At 43.0% G+C, this 15,691-nt stretch overlaps 1 protein-coding gene across 19 annotated transcripts in view; it reads left to right on the top strand.

Moving 5' to 3' along the window:
* The window catches only part of PCBP3 (poly(rC) binding protein 3), a 342,071-nt gene that overhangs the window by 222,027 nt on the left and 104,353 nt on the right, over window positions 1-15,691 (top strand). The window contains exon 1 of one of the 19 annotated variants that reach the window (XM_029068516.2): window positions 14,342-14,389. The exons of the other annotated variants lie outside the window; for them this stretch is intronic. The gene's annotated coding sequence lies outside the window, so the exon portion shown is untranslated. Of the gene's footprint in view, window positions 1-14,341; window positions 14,390-15,691 lie in introns of those variants that run through there. 19 annotated transcript variants of the gene reach the window in all.

Here is a 15,691-nt window from a genome sequence, read left to right as displayed (position 1 = left end):
CAGGCCTGGGAGTCAGAGAACCCGAATTCTAATGCTGGCTCTTGCCTGCTCTGTGACCTTGGGCAAGTCATTTAACCTTTCTGAGGTCCCTCAGTTACCTCTTCTGTAAAATGGGGGTCAATACTGTGAGGCCCTTGTGGGATATGGACCTTGGAGCAGCGTGGCTCAGTGGAAAGGGCACGGGCTTGGGAGTCAGAGGTCATGGGTTCAAATCCCGGCTCAGCCACTTGTCAGCTGTGTGACTTTGGGCAAGTCACTTCTCTGTGCCTCAGTTACCCCATCTGTAAAATGGGGATTAAGACTGTGAGCCCCACGTGGGACAACCTGATCACCTTGTATCCTCCCCAACGCTTAGAACAGTGCTTTGCACATAGTAAGCACTTAACAAACAAATGCCATCATTATTATATGGACTGTGCTCATCCCGATCGGCTTGTATCTACCCTAGAACTTAGTACAGTGCCTGGCACATAGAGTGTAACAGATACAATAGTAATAGTGATAATAATAGTAACAATAATAAAAAAGCCTCACCCCAGTGTTCCCCACTGGCCAGTGGGAACCCTTTCAGAAGAGTTAGGCTATTTCAGTAATTTACAATTGAGAAGAAAATGTAGATATGGAATTTTTTGACTTCTTCTTGTTTTGGGGCATTACTAGAAAGCCTAGAAAGTCCACCACTGACTTTTGGCTATGTTTCCAAGAATAACATAAGCAAATGGCAGTATTTCAGGGTTATTGGCAAAGGTTTGAGAATAGCCAGATAATTCCACATTCTGTATTTACTTTGGGGAGCTAGACTGAATGCACTTTTTAAGGACAGTTGAAAGAAGATATGTGTTTCATATCAGCCCTCAAGTTTGCACAAGCTTCTAGCAAAGAAGCAGCGTATCAAGACTGTGAACCCGTTACTGGGCAAGGACTGTCTCTATCTGTTGCCGAACTGTACGTTCCAAGAGCTTGGTACGGTGCTCTGCACATAGTAAACGCTCAATAAATACTGTTGAAGGAATGAACACGGGCTTCGGAGTCAGAGGACTTGGATTCTAATCCTAGTTTTAACGCTCGTCTACTCTGTGGCCTTGGGCAAATCACTTAACTTCTCTGTGCATCAGTTACCTCATCTGCAAAATGGGGAGTAAGACTGTGAGCCCCATGTGGGACAGGGCCCGTATTCATCCTGATTACCTTATTGCTATCTCAGGGCTTAAAACAGTGCTTGACACATAGGAAGTGCTTAAAAACCATAATTATTATTATAATTATTGCAGTAGAATTACTTTTGACCCTCAACTCTAGTGCTGATCCTTTCAAAGGGAGTAAAGTTATAGCAGTTTGGATTCTCTAGAGGTTTAGGAAGTGGCTGAAGAAACCACTGTGGCCTAGGGGAAAAAGCACAGGCCTGGGAGTCAGAGGACCGGGGTGCTAATCCCCGCTCTGCCGCTTGTTTGCTATGCCACCTTGGGAATGTCACTTAACTTCCCCATGCTTCAGTTTTCTCATTTGTAAAATGGGGATCTCCCTCCTGTTCTCCCTCCTCCTTAGGCTGTGAGCCCTCTGTGGAATGAGGACTGTGTCCAACCTAATTAACTTGTACCTACCCCAGCAGTTAGAACAGTACTTGACACATAATTATTACAAAGGGCAAGGAGAATTATGTTCAAGAAGGAGAAGGCCATGGATAAAGAGAAAAGTTTAAATTCCTTCTTCTGCTCTCCACCCATCTTAACCCCTTGCCACCCAAATGTCGTTACTTCTGGCCTATTCCAAACTGATAAATTGGATGTAAACAAATTTCCGGGGTTGGATGACACCCGCTTGAGAGTTCTGTGATTTTCCCTCTGAGTTTCTGTGGAGATTTGGGCTCAAATATCGCTGTTCAGGATGGAATAGTCCAAATAGTGGGGGCACCCCAGGGATTTTGGCCACATCGGGTTTGTTTTTGTGAAAAACTGTCAGCCACGCTGGTGCCTTGGTGCGATATTTCTGTCATTTTGAGTTTGGATGCCCGGTTTCTAGAACCAGGGTCCTAGTGCTCAAGGTAACATACAGCCCAGGTAATGACTTCCACTAATCCATATTCATCTTCCTCCCCTTTAGTCCAAATCCGGGAGTTTTTCTAATCATCCAACAGAGGAGCCTGGTTGGTAGGGAGTCTGAATTGTGGTTTTGTTCTCAATTCTCCCTCTGATAATGTTGAAGAGATAACTATGAAATGATCTTATGTCCACCTATCAAAACCAAAAAAGAAATCAGAGACACTGTATTCAGAAATCATTTCTTTTGGACAATAATTGAGAAATCGACGGGGTGTAAATGAAAGGCCGAGAATGACACAATGGTATGGACAGTGAGCATTCTGTCCTGTCCCCTAATCAGTTCCAGTAGAGCACCAGTGCTTTCGTTTCTGCTTTGTTTCTTTTTTCTGTTGTTTTTTTTAACACTGAGCATCCCTCAGTCACAGCTCTCGTGGCCAAGTTCCACAGCTTAGCTGCTGAGCCAGGGTTCATTCTGACTTGGGAGAGGAACACAGAGTATGTGAAGATGTCTGGGAGTCCCACGGGTAAATAGTCTAGGAGAGAGCAAAATCCTCATAATTTTACAAAAGGGCGCCGATGAGCTTTCTCAGCTGTCTGGAGTATCTTGTGTGATCTCATATGTGTCTCCTTGTCTGGTATCCGGGAAGGCTAGCAGCGTGGCTCGGTGGAAAGAGCCTGGGCTTGGGAGTCAGAGGTCATGGGTTCGAATCCCAGCTCTGCCACCTGTCAGCTGTGTGATTGTGGGCAAGTCACTTAACTTCTCTGGGCCTCAGTTCCCTCATCTGTAAAATGGGGATTAACTATGAGCCTCACGTGGGACATTCTGATTATCCTGTATCTACCCCAGCGCTTAGAACAGTGCTCTGCACATAGTAAGCGCTTAACAAATACCAATATTATCAATGGCCACCCAAGTTTTAAAAGTCATCAAGAGAGCCCCAGACAACGTTCATATTGCCAATAGTGTAACACAGGAGCTAGAATACTGAAATGCCCCAATTGGGGTGGATTTTCTAGAGATTGGGGTGCAAGGCTGGGGTCAGATTGATGTGACCTAGTATACACATAAGCACTTAGTACAATGTTTGCACACGGTAAGCACTCAATAAATATGATTGAATGAATGACCGAACGCACCCTGAGGTTTTATGTGTATGTGTGAAGTGGGTTGCCTGGTATTTTTTTTAATGGGAAATTCCGAATTGTCTATAGCATATATAGTGATGTCTAAAGCTACTAAAGAATTCATAAATTCAGTAGTATGTATTGAGCGCTTACTGTGTGCAGAGGACTGTACTAAGCACTTGGGAGAGTACAGCACAACAATTCATTCATTCAGTCGTATTTATTGAGTGCTTACTGTGTGCAGAGCACTGTACTAAGTAGAGAAGCAGCATGGCTTAGTGGAAAGAGCCCGGGCTTGAGAGTCAGAGGTCATAGGTTCTAAACCCGACTCCACCACTTCTCTGTTGTGTGACCTTGGGCAAGTCACTTAACTTCTCTGTGCCTCAGTTACCTCATCTGTAAAAATGGGGATTAAAAAACGTGAGCCCCACATGGGACAATCTGATTACCCTGTGTCTACCCCAGCGCTTGGAACAGTGCTCTGCACATAGTAAGCGCTTAACAAATACAATAATTTTTATTACTAAGCGCTTGACACGTTCCCTGCCCACCTGCGCTATAAGAAAGTGCCTTTACACTGAATACCAAGAGGATAGGCAGCTGAGAGAGGTATTTCAGAGCTCAGGGTAGTGATGTATGTATGTCTTTGTTGATGATCATCTTGCTTCAGAGTTGGACCTAGACAAAAATGGTAAGCAATTCTGACTGTGGGAGTACTTAGTCTATAGATGCTTGTTAATGTATGTATTTATATGAAACCCACAGAAAGGACACAGGTTCACCAGCAACAAAACTATCGAGATTTTTCAGCTATCAACACTGAGTGCACTGGGGTTTTGTTTTTTTTTCACAAGACCTTTTTCATGAGTGTGGCACCTTTTATTTAAGACCTTATAAAACATTAACAGTAAAACTATATAAGGCATTTGACATTTAATTTTCCGAAGTGTTTTATCATCGAAGATCATATCTGTGTCAACACCATCCCACCGAACCTTTACCATGCACTCAATCAATCAATCACTGGTATTCATTGAGTCCTTACTGTGTACAGAGCTCTGTACTAAGCACTTGGGAGAGTACAGTACAATGAAGTTGATAGGCATATTCCCTGGCCAAAAGGAGTTTACAGTCTAAGCTCTTTTCATCAGAGCCAACTGCCTCCGAGAAATTCAGTAATTTCCTCTTACAAATAACTAAATTGAGACTCTTGCTGAAGGTCTTCTAACAAGTGAGTGACTGGAATTTCATCCAGAATAGCTACCTGGTGCATTAAAGAGACAACTGAAGGTCTGTTGCCTTCTTCGCTTCTTGTCTCTGACAAGACTGGAGGAATCTTCACTCTTTAAGGGTGCTGCCGTAGTGTTTATAAGGGCCCAGACTCCTCTAGCGATATATAAAAGTTCTCAATTTAATGGAGTCTGCATAAAATAAATAAAATACAGATGATAATCCAGTCTCCAAGGGACTCGCAGTCTCAGTTGAGGAGAGGTGTGTCGGCAGTGGACACGGAAAGAGACGAAACAATAAAAACACCAAAAAACCGTGGAAGACAAGGACGGTGTTAAACAGAGTATGCACTATAGGACACTGTGGCAAGAGGAGCAGAGTTTCGGACTCCTCGGGGCCGTTCAGAGCCAACAGTCGCAGCTTGCAGCCACAGCTTTAGCCCCAGCCGTCCCAGCAATCGAAGGGTCGGGAAGTCACCCCGTATAGGGCTCATCTGTTAGAGAGGCAGGCCACAGCTGCGACTGGGTGCTTCCAAGTGGCTGGCGGGAGGTTTGTAAGGAAGGGACTGAAGACCACAAACCCCGTGGTGCAAAGTGCCCACACTTCTCCAACTTATTGGGCTGTGCTGAGGGAGAAGCTGGGATTTAGTTTGTTTTTCGGCTTTGTTATGGTGTACTGTGCTTGCCTGCTCCTCGGGGGTTGATGTTGTCCCTCTGGAAATAAGCTACACTTGGATTTGAAAGAAACCTAGGGCGAGTTAATTGAGGTTATCTTAGACTGATTCCTGTCCAGTTTTGTCCTCAAGCACGATCTCAGGATGAAACACTCGCTGTCTGACTTTGATTAATCAGATCATCTGGTTGGTTTTCGTGGTCTTGAACCTCAGGACTATTACCCTGTAAATTTCGACTTGGGTATTTTCAGCGGTGATCTTTTCCCGAATTGTGGTCCTTATTAGATCTTGATTTTGGACACTCTCAGTTTTGGAATCTTGTGTGGCCATGATTTCCAGGGCCTTCACGTTGCTATCAATTGCCTAAATGAGCCTTTATTCTCATATTTCCTTGGGTTGAATTGAACATAGGCTGGTCAATAATGTTTGTCCTTATTTGATGGCGTACAGTTAAATGGCCCTAATTTTAATGTGCAGAGGCAAAAATCTCGGCACTTGGCCCATCTGGAAGAGGGGCTGGGCAGCCTTTTTCATATGCAGCAAAGGTGGCCGCTGGCTGCGCTTGCGAATACAGGGCAAATCTTTTCCAACTCTGTCTCGGCCCACCCCAGTGTACACGTATTACAGGATAGCTATTTGCTGGTCCCCAGCCCAGTTTGCAGATCTATATTTCTTATTTTAAGAAATGAATAACTTTTAAAATGTTTTAAAAGTAGACACGAACGTGGCCTATTCTATATCCACGGTGGAGAGGGGCCAAGGCTGCTATAAACTGGACTGCTCGATAAAAAGCCAGGCGACTAGGTACGCTACATAGAGCAAGCCTTGGAGAGCTGGCCAGGTGGTTGAGACCGGATGGTGCCTGTCCTTGATCCTGTTGCCTCCTTCTGGCTGACAAGCACCTAGTACAGTGTTTTGCACACAGTGAGCGTTCAATAAATACAATTGAATGAAGAAAAGGGGTTGGTGGGAGTCCCATGTGGAGTGGAGTTGGGCAGTTGATCTCCCAAACGAAAGGTCTCAGTCACCACCCAAGCATAAGGGGGGCTCACAGTTACTACTGGCCTTCAGTTCCATTAAAAAAGAAATGGACTGTTGGTTTGTAAATACAGGTTCTCTCACTGATTTCTTTGTGTACTCTGAGGATTCTTCTAATATTCCATTTTTGACCGTGGGCAGAATATGTGTTTCTAGGATTAATGGACGTATTGTCTGTCACCAAAAGAGTTTTTCTTCCCAACTCTTTCTCGACTGCTGCCTGATAGCAGTGTTGACGTCATAATCTTAGGTTTGTTTCAGGAGATCAAGTACGCTGTTGAAAAGCTCAGGATTAGCCCCTGATGGCAAGCTAAGCAGCAGGAGGAGATGAGCAGGGAATGGACTAAGAGCAGTCAGAAAGGCACAAAATTATTTCCTTTTATGTTATGTTTCTTTTAAAAAAAGGAGCAATTAGGGTTATACTAACGAATGGCCCAGGCGCGAGACTGCTGGTGGAGACAGGGTGGGTAGGGTTTGGCCAACGAGGACCACGTTGGCATTTGGAAACATTAACGAGCAGGGGGATAAGGAGACGGACAGAAAGGAAGCAGCGTAGCCTAGCGGATAGAGCATGAGCCTGAGAGTCAGAGGGAACTGTGTTCTAATCCCAGCTCCACCATTTTTCTACTGTGTGACCTTGGGCAAGTCACTTAACTTCTCAGTGCCTCAGTTACTTCACCTATAAAATGGGGATTAAGACATGGACTGTGTCCAACCCGATTTGCTTGAATCCACCGCAGTGTTTAGCACAGTGCCTCGCCCATAGTAAACGCTTAACAAATACCAAAATCGGAGCTGCCTTTGGTGGGAGAGTCGGAGAGGTTGGGTGAAGTTGGTGTGTGAGGAACTGTGAAAGGTGAATTGTGGCGAGGGGCGGATGCTAACTGGAAAGCAGGAGGACAGGCAGGTGGAGAGAGCTGGCACAGAAAAGCATAAGAAAGAGAATACGGCCGAGGGGAGCAGTATTCGCTTAGAAAGAGCGTGGGTCTGTGAGTCAGGGACTCAATAAACCACAGTTCTAGTCTTGGTTCCGCTGTGTGATCCAAGGCACGACCCGTCATGCTTCAGCATGTAAAATGGAGATGCCACCGGCTCTAGACTGTGAGCTCACTGTGAGCAGGGAATGTGTCTGTTGTTCCGTTGTACTCTCCCAAGCACTTAGTACAGTGTTTTGCACACAGTAAGTGCTCAATAAATACGATTGTATTGTAACCTCCTTCTTAGATTGTGAGCCCCATGTAGGAGAGGCTGGGTCTTCTCTGGATATTTTAGCACATAGTACGTGCTTAGTAAATGCCGTTATCAAGGAAAGAGGATTTGATGCGGAAAGCCTCTCTGTGACTTCCCTGGCCCTTCTTCCACGATGGTAGAGGAACCATCCTTATCATCATCTGTAAAGCAGTCAATCACTTTGCCCCCTCCTACCTCACCTCACTGCTCTCCTACTACATTCCTGCCTGCACACGCCGATCCTCTAATGCCAACTTGCTGTACCTCGATCTCTTCTACCTTTTGCCCACATCTTGTCTTTTACCTGGGCAGACAATCACTCTCCCCATCTTCAAAGCCTTATTTAAGGCAAAACTCCAAGATGCCTTCCCTGGCATAGTGGATAGAGAGGGTCTGGGAGCCAGAAGGACATGGGTTTGGCAGTGGGGTAGAAGAGATGGAGGTACCGTGAGAAAGTTGGCTTTAGAGGAGCAGAGCGTGTGGGCTGGAATGTAATAATAATAATGTTGGTGTTTGTTAAGCGCTTACTATGTGCAGAGCACTGTTCTGAGCGCTGGGATAGATACAGGGTAATCAGGTTGTCCCACGTGAGGCTCACGGTCTTAATCCTCATTTTACAGATGAGGGAACTGAGGCCCAGAGGAGTGAAGTGACTTGCCCACAGCCACACAGCTGACAAGTGGCGGAGCCAGGATTCGAACCCGTGACCTCTGACTCCCAAGCCCGGGCTCTTTCCACCGAGCCACGCTGCTTCTTAGTAAGAGTAGGAGACTTGACCTTGGAGTAGGAGTTGTAGTAAGAGAGCAGTGAGGTGAGGTAAAAGAGGGTAAAGTGATTGAGTGTTTTACAGCTGTTGATAAAGGTGATCAATCCCTTTACCATCGTGGGAGAGTGATAACAATAATAATAATAATAATTATGGTATTTGTTAAGCTCTTACTATGTGCCAAACAATGTTCTAAATGCTGGAGTAGATACATAGGTAATCAGGTTGCAACACATGGGGCTCACAGTCTTAATCCCCATTTGACAGATGAGGAAACAGGCAGAGAGAAGTTAAATGGCTTGCCCAAAGTCACGGAGCAGACAAGTGGCAGAGCCGGCATTAGAACCCATGCCCCTGGCTCCCAAGCCTGGGCTCTTTCCCCTAAACCATGCTGCTTCTCAGGGAAGGGGCTTTCCACATCACGTGTTTGCTCTGCCAGGTGTCTGTTCTGTGGCCTTGGGCAAATCACTTCACTTCTTTGTGCCTCAGTTACCTCAACTGAAAATGTAAAATGTAAAATGGGGATTAGAAGTATGAGCCCGATGCAAGACAGGGATTGTACAATACGATTTGTTTGCATCCACCGGAGTGCTTAGTACAGTGTGTCACACATAGTAAGATCGTAACAAATACCACAATTTATTATTATTAAGCCCTCCTTTCCTCTTCTCCCACTCCCTTCTGCAACACCTAATTTGCTTCCTTTTTCACAACCCCCTGCCCACTCCCCATAGATCTTAACATACATATGTCTAATTTGTTCATTCATGTTAATGTCTGCCTCCCTCTCTAGACTTTGAGCTCATTGTGGGCAGGAATTGTGTCTACCAACTCTATTATATTGTTATATTTTACTCTCTCGAGTGTGTAGTACAGTGTGCAAGCACAGTGCACAGTAAGTGTTGAATAAATAAATTTGATTGACTGACCATGAGAAACAGCGTGGTCTAGTGGATAGAACGCAGGCCTTAGTGTTATAAGAACTAGGGTTCTAATCCTGCCTGTGCCACATATCTGCTGTGTGACGTTAGGCAAGTCACTTAACTTCTCTGTGCCTCAGTTACCTCATCTGTAAAATGAGGATTAAGATGTGAGCCCTATATGGAACAGAGACACTGTCCAACCTGATTGGTTTGTATTGACCCCGGCGCTTAGTACAGTGCCTGGCACATAGTAAGCACTTAAATATCATTAAAAAAAAGCACCGACGTTTTCAATAACCAACCAACATCCTCGGTGCGTTTACGTTGTATATTAAAGCAGTGTATTTAGGAGCTTAGCTTTAATCTTTAGGCCTTTCAACCGTCCTTCTCCTCCACTCTGCGCTAAGTGGAAAATTAGCCTGGGGATCCATTTATATTTGATAAGATCGAACCTGCATTGGAAACAGGATTAGGAGCTTATAGTATGTCAGTTGATAAGGTGCCTCAGTGGGCTGGCTAGAGCCAAGGACTCTGGCCTGCTCTGCTTTATCGTGTGACTTCGAGAATGGTGTGTGCTTCAAACTGAGTGACACTGAACTAGAAACTGGACGTGTAGCTGAGAGTCATAGTCAATTCTCCGAGTTTCCTCCTTCATCCAACCATCCATCAGAGTGCTTGCTGGCATGGCAACTTCTTACCTATCTGTTTTGCAAACTTTCGATGTTTTTTTAACAGATCAGGCTGAGCTTTCATTACTATTGAAATCATCAAATAGACTTCGTGGTAGTTTAAAATGGTAGAGAAGGGAGAAATCCTCCGATTTCGAAAATTGCAATTCCTCTGTTTTTTTCCTTTCCTATAGTAGAAAAATAGCACTTTTAAGGTTTTTTAATATATTCACGAAGACCCATCTCTCCAATATTTGCCTTTGATAGCGCAAGGAATAGATTAGTGAATCCTGGATGTCATAAATTCTCTCTGACATTCACACTGATAGTCTAAGAAATGGTGACGGTCAGCCTCTGGCTCTTTTGTGGACCACTCTTTTGAAAGTCCAGGAGTAGCAGTGGCCACTGCCTCCCCCATTGCCTCAGTTGTCCCAGCCCTGTCCTTATCATCATTATAATTGGTGTATTATGTGTACAGAGCACTGCACCAGGCAGTGGGAACCTATAATGGAAGTAAAAGACAGGATCCAGTCCCAGTCCCCCAGGTACTTACAGTCAACTGGAGTAGCTCACCATTTAGCCTCCCAGTTTCACTGTCTGAGTCAGGGTGGCATTTACCAGAACTGAAGAAATTTCCCATCTTGTTACACCTAACCGCAGCTCTTCAAGTCCACTTGAGATGTCCAATCAATAAAACAATCAATCGATGCTTTTTATTGAGCACTTACTGGGGGCCAAGGACTGTACTCAGTACAATAAAGCTGATAGACAGGATCCCTGCCCACAGACAGCTTAGAGTCTACAGGAGGAGCTTAGCCCGGTGGCAAATGCAGCAACGTTGCACAGAAATTTTGAGCTCTTCTAGATCTACCCATTTTTAATGTAAACTTGGTTGAGTCCTTTGCCATTCCTCTCTTGCCCGTCTATATATGAGGAGGATTTGTATTCTACCATTCTCATAGGAATGTGACAGGAATAATTAGATTGGATTTGTGTGGACATAGAAATACCATATCTACCTGGAGAAGCAATTACTTCGCTTCAAACTCATGGAAAAATCAATGGAGCTTTGAATCACAGACACAGAGCTTACCCGGCGATCAGTGTGGATATTTCAGGCTTCAGTCTGCCCCAAAGCCATTTTTACCACTTGCCTCAGGAACAGCTTACCCTTCTTCAGAGAAACAGAGAAATTGCTTTGGCATCTAAAGCTTCAGGCCAAAATTTCATTGAGCCTGTGACTGCAAAAAGACAGTGCAATAAAGTGAAACTGCGCATTATCTCACCCTGCATTCTAGATTACCTTGAACAGGATTCCATTGGCAATGGAGAATTAATCATCAATATCTCTTTGCCGTGATTACTCACTTCTTAAAGTAAGAATGTGTAGTGATGGGCTATTATTTTCAGTTTCTAAATTATGATGGCCCAACAAGTCTCAACACAGAATATGTGTTGAATTTGGCAGTGTGCTTAAATCAGAAAAGGTCAGCCAAAACCAGAGAATCTTGATTGATTATTTTTTTTAATATTGTGATTCGGCACTACAAAAATTTCACGAAGAATATTCCCCCAAATGAGAAGAGTAGAAGGAGCAAGTAGTCCACCCTTTAGTATTTCTCCTAGAATTAGGAAAATTGAATTTTTTTTTTTAATAAACTGAATTCCAACTGTATTTTAGTAGCTCCACATTTCAGTGTGGGTGGGAGACGGAGTTATTTAGAGTAAAACCAAATCTTGGCAGTGCTCGCTGATGGCTGGATTTTCATACAAGGTCACATGACTTATTCAACTGCCATTTTGACATCATTCTCCTGTCTGTTAAATGTTTGGCCAAATTGGTCATAAAATAATAGTGGATGAAAGGGTGCCATGGCAGTGACTGTTCCTGTGGCAAGGAGTTAAAGCATCTCTGGAACATATTGAAGCACAAATCGAATTATGGACTTCTCACATTGATCCCCAGGGAATGACAGCAGCATACACATTGAACTGGCTTGAAGTAATCAGAGATGATTGGCTCAGCTTGAACGAGAGGGGCATGTTAACTCCGGGGCAAATAGGAATGGACTCAAATTCTGGCAGACCATGGGAGGCTACTCCACAGGGGCCACCAGAGCGATTATCCCAATAGATTTTTGAGCTGCTATCCATTACTAGATCATCTCCATCTATGACATCTGAAAGTTTCCAGTCAGGCCTAAAAAGCTCACAATTTCTAGCCCGTTGGCTGTCTTTAAGCCCTTTTCCTCCTATTTCTCATCTTCCCTAAAATCCCCGGATCCTTTTCACCCCCCATATTAGAAATGGCACCTCTTTGGCAGACACTAGAGATAGATAGTAGCTACCCTCATAAATAAAGTCACACAATTTTGAGGAAGTTGTCAGAAGGGTCTGGGTATCACAGGTAAGGCTCATGAGTCACTTAAAACTACCCAGAGGAGGAATGCAACTGGCATCATCATCATTGGACATGTAAGCAAATACAATATGAATGCATGTTTGGGTGGAAGGGTAGCTAGAAGGAAACAGAAAATGAGGGAAGGAGTAGAGTTCCAAGCTCTAATTCTGGATCTGTCATTCATTACATGTATGTGACTTTGGTCATTGATATTCACTCAGTTTACACTGCCGATCCTCCTCACCGTGAAGATTTAATCACAGTGTTAGCCACAGTTGAAACATGAAGGTAGTCTAGACAAGCTTGCCTGTTTTGCAATGAAACTTTCTTCCCTTCTTCAAAGTTAACCTACTGAAATCGCACCTCCTTCAGGAGGCCTTCCCAGACTGAGCCCTCCCTTTCCCTCTATCCCTCCTTCCCTCCCCATTCCCCCTACTCCCTCCCTCTGCTCTTCCCCCTTCCCCTCCCTACAGCACTTGTGTACATTTATATATATATTATTATTACTCTATTTTACTAATGATGTGTATATATCTGTGATTCTCTTTATCTTGATGGTATTGATGCTTGACTACTTGTTTTGTTGTCTGTCTGCCCTTTTAGACTGTGAGCCCATTGTGGGGCAGGGATTGTCTCTATCCACTGCCGAATTGTACATTCCAAGTGCTTAGTACAGTCCTCTGCACACGGTAAGCGCTCAATAAATATGATTGAACGAATGAATATTATACCTGAATGATACAGAATTTTTAAAGGATGTAGCAATTCAGAGGTGGGAAAAGTCATTGGAAAGGAGGTGTTATTTTGTCCCTGCAGTTTCCAATTAGAGAGGCAGTGGATTACGAGCCTGGGCAAAGAACTAGGTGAGTGTCCCAAGTGCTTAGTATAGTGCTCTATACACAGTGTTTGATAAATACAATTGATTGATTGAGCGCTTCATTTTCACTCTCTGGAAAATGGAGATGAGTACCGGCCACCTTACTGATTTGTTTTTAGGAACAATTATTCCAATGATTTTTAATCAATGGATAGTGCAAGTTGTTCAGAACCTATGAACAATACGACTGTTAAGGTCATAAGAGTTTGAATAGGTTTCTTGAGAGAGATTGGGATACCTCATTAGATAACCCTAATGTTAGCGTTTAATTCTGGCACCTTGCAAATTATTTTGGCCTCTCTATCCACCGCCACCTCCCTTTGCCCACAGAGAAAGAGGCAAGGCAATTTCATAACGAGATGTAGCCCTTGCATCATTTGCAGATGCCATGAAAGTTGATGGCTGCCATGGGGCTCTGAAAAATATCTACATAACCATTTGAATTCAGCTACTCCTTTCAATTCAGACATTTCTCTTTTTGGCTTGCCACAAAGCTTGTCTAAAAATGATGTTAAATGAATTTGCAAGTGAATCCACAAAGCTCTGTGGACTCATTCGCCAGAAAAATATTAAGTAGCCAGATCCTTCTTTTGGATCAAGCTCGTAATGTTGATATCATTCACCGGACTGGAAAAAGCCATGAATTTAGTGCCTCCTGAGAAGGCCAAAGAAACCATTTAAAGATGCCTTGCAAAAAAAATAGAAGGGAAAGGCTTAAGGAAATTGATAACTAAAGAAAACCTGACTATAATCTCTCTGGACTGGAAGCTGAACACTTTTTTCTTAGCTAACAAACATTTTCTACTTCAATAAGAATTATTTTGCGTTCTTTCGCCTAGATTTCCCTCTGTAGACATTTTACTTCGAGGACAGTCGCTCATGAAGTAAACATTCCTGAAGTATGGTTCCTCAGATTTCTCACCGAGATTAAGGGCTCCAATATAGACTTACCCTTCACTAGTATGATTAAGAAAAGGCCAATGTAGCTTTCTTGTTCACCAAAGCATGAAGCGTGTTTAATTTAATAATGTTAATTCTTAGAGCCAGAAGCATTTGCCTAACACATGACCCACTTTTTCAATCAGTTGGAAATATTTACATAACAGGCTGATTCCGGGCCCTGCAGTTGGGCAAGAATATACTGTAATGAAAAAGAAATCACCAAGCCCTAAATTGATCGCATTTGGAAATTAGGGTTTGGGAAATCAGTAACACAACCTAGCTATATAAATTGATGAGTAGAACTATGTTTATGAGAGTTATTGAGAAACTGTTCAGATTAGCCAGTAAAGGCATTTATTTGTTGTCCCAGTAAGTATTCTAACTATATCATTTGTTTGGTGTCTAATCTCTTTTATTAGTTGCTATTTTATGGTAAACGAGAAAAAGGTTTTGAATTTTTAATACCAACGCAATAAGGTCAGTAATGTTTTCGGAATCAATTTCATGGCGTGATAGTCATGCATGTTTTTTGAAAGAATATTTTTCTAGTACTTGATGGAAAATGTTGTTTTTATTGTTTTGTTATTCAGTAATGAGTTGAGCTGTTAGCCATATCATTGGTGGTAATTTCAGCAAAAATCCTCATCATCATTGAGCGCTTATTGTGAGCGGAGCACTATAATAAGGGCTTGGGAGAGGAATAATGATATAATAATAATAATTAATAATACAATTGCATTGGTAGACACATTCCCTGCCCATAAAGAGCTTAGAGTCTAAAGGGTCGATATTGTGACATGGTAAGAAGCAGTGTTTCTCTGACTATACTCAGTGCTTAATAAATACTACTGATTAAGTGATTGACCGTATCAAGTCTATCAGTCCTGCACTTTCCTCTTCCTAGCCACCTTTGTTCCCCCCTAGTTTGTATCCATTCTTTTAATTCTTTGAAGGAACTTTTGATCACAAATGGTTATTATCTATAATTATTCCTTCTAAACCATAAGCTCATCATGGGCAGCATGTGTGCAATTCTGTTGCATTATATTCTCCCAAGTGCTTAGTACGATGCTCTGCATATAGTAAGTGCTCAATAAATGCCATTAATGGAGCGATTGATTGAAAGGTTTATTGTAGCAATAATTGTCTTTGGTATAAGGTCTGGTTTAGAGCATCTTGCTCAAGCAATGTTTTTTTTTTCTGTAAAAATATGGTTCTACTTTAATATTTCTTACTTGGGATTTATTATTTCAAAGAAGAAGGTTGTCTTTTTTACTGAATAGGATGGGATTATTTTTCTATGAAAAAAGGATTGGGATGATTGACTTTCTTGTTTGAGTGTGGCAAGGGAAGGAAGAAGAATGGCAAACAGGAATAAGAATCCACAAAAATGTTAAACCTAGAGAAGGGTGCTAGAGAGCGTGAACTAGTCAGTCCATCATTTGTATTCGTTGAGCGCTTACTGTGTGCAGAGCTCTATGCTAAGCGCTTGGGAGAGTGCAATGTAACAGACGTATTCCCTGCCCAAATTGGGGTGGGGAAGCAGAATGGCTTTTGAAAATTCTCTTTCCTCTACTTATTTTATGAAGCCTGGTCATGGCTTGTCAACATGAATCTGTTTTGTGATGCCTAGGCTTCATTTCTTCCTTAAAAATGTCCCGTCCTGAAGACTGACTCTGAGAATCTGAGGCACAGGCCTTCTAATCCTGGCTCTACCACTTGTCTGCTGTGTGACCTTGGGCAAGTCACTTCACTTCTCTCTGCCTCAGTTACTTCAAC

This window comes from Ornithorhynchus anatinus, chromosome 7 (assembly GCF_004115215.2).
Source record: "Ornithorhynchus anatinus isolate Pmale09 chromosome 7, mOrnAna1.pri.v4, whole genome shotgun sequence".
Taxonomy (NCBI): domain Eukaryota; kingdom Metazoa; phylum Chordata; class Mammalia; order Monotremata; family Ornithorhynchidae; genus Ornithorhynchus; species Ornithorhynchus anatinus.
This window is presented reverse-complemented; position numbering and strand designations above follow the sequence as displayed.